A 6,726-nucleotide genomic window follows, 5' to 3' on the forward strand; every position below is an offset into this window, starting at 1 on the left:
AGCTTCAGTAATTGAGGGGGGAAATAGGCCCAATGATAGGCCCAGAATTTTGTATTTAGTTTTTCAAATCAAGAGTAGGCCTGATTTTAGTAATTGGCTTTGCATCCTTTCCTTCTGGCCTTGTCTAGTCCAAAGACATGCTGCCCACCAGCTTTCAAAGTACAATGGTGCCACACTGGTGGCTTTGTATCAATTTTATCCCTGCCTGCTATTTTGTACTGTAGTTCACAAAAACACCCTGAAACAACTTGTATCTCACATACTTATGTCACCAACAGAATACGCAGGCCAATGACAACCAAGCGCGCAGTCCTTCCTCCCTCACTTTAAAAACCACCAGCCGTCACTGGTGTGCGCGTGTGCGTGTGTGTGTGTACGTGTGTGTGTGCGTGTGCGTGTGTGTGTGCATGTCTCCTGACCCTCTCTCCGCTCTTCTCAAGGTTTGACTCATCAGTTTGGAGCTCCTGCTCCAGTGGAAAAGAGAAGTGTGTGTGAAGTGTCTCCTCATTCCTCTATGAAACCAGAAGACAACACACACACTTCTGCCATCCTCTGAAAAAATCAGACCCTAGTAAACACACAAAGGGACATACACACACAGGACGGGATGCTTTACCTGCTGCTGATGCTGGCCGTGGTGCCCTGTGTTACACAAGGTAAGACCAGAGCTGCTCTCAAACACACACATGCACATTGAAACTCACACACACACACACACACACACACACATACTTATAGACACACACACTCACATTCACAGCATGTTTACACTCACTTGCTTTATCTCTGAGCGGGCGGAGTGGGAATCTGACCCAGGCGAAGCGGGGTCATGAGTCAGCGAGGGCATTTATTCACGTTCCCTCAGGCTGCTAGAATCAGCTGTGTGCCCAATGGGGCGTTCCGTCTTTAAAGCTTCACGGGGTAACAACTATGACTAGTGAGCCGATCGACTTCCAAACACCAACAACGATACAATGCGACAATTAACGGCAAGGTTGTCACGCATACATGTCAGGCAGCCATCGAGACCCCTAACTTTATATCTCTGCAGTTCACGTGTCATTTACGAGTCTGGCAAAGGCAGCTGTCAGTGACTTGACTTCGGCTAGGCACAGCGCAATTAAGTTGCAACTCAGATATGCAGACGACAGGTGACGAATTAGTGTTCTCCCTTTGTTATCCGACAGTTTGATAGATAGATTTTAAAGATCAAGATTATAGATAAATTGGGTTATTTACTGAGAGTATGTTAAACAGTCTGTAGTTGTATCATTGTATCATCTGTTACCATTCGAAGTAGGCTAGTTAGTATAGGCTAGCTAGTCTGTGTCAGAAATAACGATCCTATATCGCTAATAGTAGCCTGCATGCTGCCTCTGCGTGTGAGTGTGTGTGTGTGTGTGTATGTGTATGTGAGTATATGTGTGGTGGTGATGGTGCTTGTGTGTTAAAGCCCACAGTGTCTTACCTGTGGTCATCTCAGCTATTTTGCCAGTAAACACGCATGTGCTGAGTATCATATCTATATTTACTTCTGTATTTATTTATTTAACCATTTGTTTCTCTATCAACTCACAAATCCAAACACTGGACTACTGGTGTGTGTCTGTGCATAATGCATCAGTAGTATTGGTTCACCATCAGTTGCTATCTTCACATTCTATCTGTACTTATATATAGCTGTGTGTTTACTGGATCAAACCTGCTGCTGTGGACATGAGAAGGAATGTGTGTGTGTGTGTGTGTGTGTGTGTGTGTGTGTGTGTGAGTGTGTGTATGTGCTGCTATGGCCATGAGAGGAGGAATGTGTGTGTATGTATATTGTGTGTGTGCGTGTGTATGAAAGGCCCCTCATATGTGTTTCTGTGTGTGTGTGTGTGTGTGTGCATGTAGACATCCAGCCTCCTGTGATCAAGTGGAACTCGGTCCCTGTCAGTGACTCAGACGTCATCCTGAACGTCAGCTCCCCATTGGTGCTGCAGTGCCGTGGTGATGCCCTGGTCACCTGGCAACCCCGGCTGGCCAGACATAAGAAGCACATCGTTAAGGGCTACGCGAGAACCCAGACCCAGACATTCCGAGTGCTACGAGCGGAGGCAGAACACACAGGAACATACAAGTGTGTGTACACCAACACCAGCCTGAAGCACATCTACTCCACCGTGCACGTGTATGTAAGAGGTGAGTGTGTGTTTGTGGTGTCCAGTGGTGTTAATACACGCACACACACCCACACACACACACACACACACACACACACACACACACACTCACACACTCACTCACACACACACTCACACACTCACACACACACACACACACTCATACTGACATATCTCTCTGTCAAACCCTGTGGTGCCGTTTGTGGTGTCCACAATGGTGCTAATACACATACACACACACTCACACACACTCACACACACACACACTCACACACACACACACACACACTCATGATGACATATCTCTCTCTCAGACCCCGCGGTGCCGTTTGTGGTGTTCAGTGGTAATCTGCGCTTGGTGCGTAAGGAGGGCGAGTCCTGTGTCCTGCCCTGTCTGATCACCAACCCCACCCTGGCACCCATCACACTGCGATTGGCTAATGGCTCGGCCCCGCCCCCTGACCTCAACTTCACCTCCGACCCCCACAAGGGCGTCAAGCTCCTTCAGCTGAGCCACACCCACACCGGTGACTACGTCTGCTCCGCCCACTCTGGAGATCAACTAGAGATCTTCTCCAGAACCTTCAGCATCAACGTCATCCCGAGTAAGACCCCTGTGTGCGGTGTGTGTGTGTGTGTGTGTGTGTGTGTGTGTGTGTGTGTGTGTGTGTGTGTGTGTGTGTGTAAATGTGTGCATATGTGGTGTGGCATGTATATATGTGTGTCCATGTGGAGGGGGGAGTATTACTTTATTGACATCCAAGTGGTTTCCAGGGTTACAGGCTCCACCCTACGTGTTTCTGCAGCAGACTAAGTATGTGCGCATTGTGGGGGAGGAGCTAAAGATCAGCTGCACCACCCACAACCCCAACTTTAACTACAACGTCACCTGGATACACAACTCCTCACATGTAAGAATACACACACACACACACACACACACACACACACAACCCCAACTTTAACTACAACGTCACCTGGATACACAACTCCTCACACGTAAGAATACACACACACACACACAACCCCAACTTTACCTACAACGTCACCTGGATACACAACTCCTCACACGTAAGAATACACACACAACCCCAACTTTAACTACAACGTCACCTGGATATACAAATCCTCACACGTAAGAATACACACACACACACACACACAACCCCAACTTTAACTACAACGTCACCTGGATACACAACTCCTCATACGCAAGAATACACACACACACACACACACACACACACAACCCCAACTTTAACTACGTCACCTGGATACACAACTTCTCACACGTAAGAATACACACACACACACACACAAAATCCCAACTTTTATTATGTCACCTGGACACACAACTCCTCACACAAAAGCACACACACAGACACACACTCATTTGATCCTGCTACGTCCTGTAGGCGTTGCGTGTGGAGGAGGATGTAAAATCAAAGGGCAGTCAGCTGGACATCGAGAGCATCTACACCATTCCTGAGGTAACGGCAGACGATTCCGGAAATATCACCTGTGTGGGAACCAACGAAGCTGGAATCAACAGCTCATCCACACATCTACAAGTGATAGGTGAGCCTCTCTCTCCCTCTCACACACACACACACACACACACACACACACACACACACACACACAACGAAGCTGGAATCAACAGCTCATCCACACATCTACAAGTGATAGGTGAGCCTCTCTCTCCCTCTCTCACACACACACACACACACACACACACACACACACACAACGAAGCTGGAATCAACAGCTCAACAAAGGAGGAATCGACCCACCATGCACCATAGGTGAATCACTCATACGCAAGCACACACATACACACGCATAAACACTCACATATTCGTACTCATACGCTCACATATCAACATATTGACCTCTTCTTTCTGTGTGTGTGCTGTGATTGGCTAGATGAGGCGTACGTGAGGCTGCGTGTGGTGCTCCCCTCTGAGCTGGTTGGGGGTGGGGGGTGACAGAGGTGAGCGAGGGGAGGATGTTGAGGTGCAGCTGCTGATTGAAGCCTACCCGCCCTCACCACACACACCTGGACCGGACCCAACTTGCCTTACAACTCCACCCACTTGGAACACTACTACAGCCATGGGCCCTACAGGTCGGACACACACACACTCATTATCATTATCATTCACAGTTGTTAATTGAAATGATAGTGTTTAGTGTTTGTGTGTGTGTGTGTGTGTGTGTGTGTGTGTGTGTGTGTGTGTGTGTGTTCATGCGTCACTAAGTGCTCAACTTCCTGTTGACCACACATAACGTGTTAATGCATGCACACACACACACACACATTTGTACTGCAGACTTTGCAGTTATTTTGGCCCCAGAAAGAACTACCAGAGTCAGCACTCTCAGTTTGTGAGAGAACACAAACACCCCCACACACACACCAACACACAGCGACACACACACACACACCAACACACAGCGACACACACACTGAAGTTCCCTGTTCTTTTCCAGTGACCCTGTTGTTGTGTTTATAGTTCACTTTGTCCTTAGGACAGTTATTGTTATTGTGAAAGACATTTGTGTTGTTCGTAACGATGTTAACAAACATGTTTAGGTCGTTATTGTCCTCTCTTGCATTTGTGTTTATCATTGTGTTCATATTCATATTTTTAGACTGTGCCGTGTTTTGTTTTGGGGCGATAGATAAATGTATGTTATGATGTTAAGGATGTTATTGATTGTCAAAGGGAAATGTATATTATGATGTTAAGGATGTTATTGATTGTCAAAGGGAAATGTCAGTGTTGCAGCAGCAACTCAAATCCCCAAAACTGTCTGCAGGTGGGAGGCCTCTCTGCTTCTCCGGCGTGTGAACTATCAGGAGCAGGGCCTTTACACCTTCACTGCCCTCAGCCCCAAAGCCAATGCATCCATCTCCTTCACTCTCCTCATGTACCGTAAGTGTGTGTGTGTGTGTGTGTTTGTTGTAACAGGTTTAAGGGTGGGGCAGTGCAGTTTAACTGAGAAAACAGTCAAATTGGGAGGTTAAAAATAAGGTTTTTAATTGGGTTCTTCACTCAAAGGCAACTCAGGTAGGTTCTTCAAACACAAACACAAAAGTCCAACACCAAACACAAAATGTCCCTTTTTCCCTCTTCATTCCATTCTCAAACTTGTGGTTACTTTCCTGCTTGTCGGTTCCCAGTGGGTCTGGCCAGCTCCTTCCAGCCTTGGGGTCTATCCTTCCCCTTCCAATCGTGGGCTCTCAGACTCTCTTGCTCCTTCTGAGCGTTCGGTCTTTGTCCCACTGTCCTTCCAGCCATGGGATCTCTGTCCCTTGATTCGCTAAGCGTTCTCCCACGTGAAGCGCAGGTGCTCTCGCACAACATGAACCATCACTCTTGAGAGCTGCTTCAATTAGGTGCCTTAAGCACCTACACCTGGGTGGGTCCTGCAGCTGTTACACCTTAACTGCCCTCAGACCCAAACCCAACCCATCTCCTTTACTCTCCTCATGTACTGTGTGTGTGTGTGTGTGTGTGTGTGTGTGTGTGGGTTAGAGAGAGAGTAAAAGGGAGTGTAGTGTGTGTTTGCAAGATTGTGTATATTTATGTAATATTGAGCCTGTGCTGTGATTGACAGAGAGGCCAATTGCCGTGGTGAGGCGTGACAATGAGAGTGTGCTGACCTGTGTGTCGGACGGCTACCCCGCGCCCACAATCCTCTGGTACCAGTGCACCGGCATCAGGGCCACGTACGTAACCAGCCGTGCCTATTGACTGCTATTAAGTTCATATTTGAATGAGTTGAGCTGAATCCTATTTGAACGAGTTCGGCTGAGTCACATTTGAATGAGTTATCTATCGTATCTCAATTAGTGTGTCCATACAGTCAGATGTTGTGTCAGAAGTCATGTTCTAATGAGCTGAACCAACTGGTTTAGTCAAGGTCATACAGTCAGGAGTGCTGAATTACGTACATGTTGAACTCAACATAGCACAGATATGCATGTAAAAGCTATAATAGGGAGACATGTTGTTTTCCATTGACACAAGTGTGTTATTGTGTGTGTGTATATTTGCCACCATAGTTTTGTTTGCCACAGGGCCACTGGGGAGGTTTATGAGGCTTATCAGAGTATTGATGTTGTTGTGTATGTGTGTTTGTCAGAGTGTTGATGTTGTTGTTTATGAGGCTTGTCAGAGTGTTGATGTTGTTGTTTATGTGTGTTTGTTAGAGTGTTATTGTTCTTGTTTATGAGGCTTATCAGAGTGTTGATGTTGTTGTTTATGAGGCTTGTCAGAGTGTTGATGTTGTTGATATGTTTGTCAGAGCGTTGATGTTGTTGTTTAAGAGGCTTATCAGAGTATGATGTTGTTGTTTATGTGTGTTTGTCAGATTGTTGATGTTGTTGTTTAAGAGGCTTGACAGAGTGTTGATGTTGTTGTGTATGTGTGTTTGTCAGAGTGTTGATGTTGTTGTTTATGAGGCTTGTCAGAGTGTTGATGTTGTTGTTTATGTGTGTTTGTTAGTGTTGTTGTTTATTAAGCTTGTCAGAGTGTTGATGTCTTGTTTATGAGGC

The 6,726-nt window shown here is 46.5% G+C and overlaps 1 pseudogene; it reads left to right on the forward strand.

Moving 5' to 3' along the window:
• Nucleotides 1-400: 400 nt before the first annotated feature.
• The window catches only part of LOC105888596, a 13,706-nt pseudogene continuing 7,380 nt past the window's right edge, over nucleotides 401-6,726 (forward strand).

The sequence above is a fragment of the Clupea harengus genome, chromosome 6 (genome assembly GCF_900700415.2).
Source record: "Clupea harengus chromosome 6, Ch_v2.0.2, whole genome shotgun sequence".
Classification (NCBI taxonomy): Eukaryota; Metazoa; Chordata; class Actinopteri; order Clupeiformes; family Clupeidae; genus Clupea; species Clupea harengus.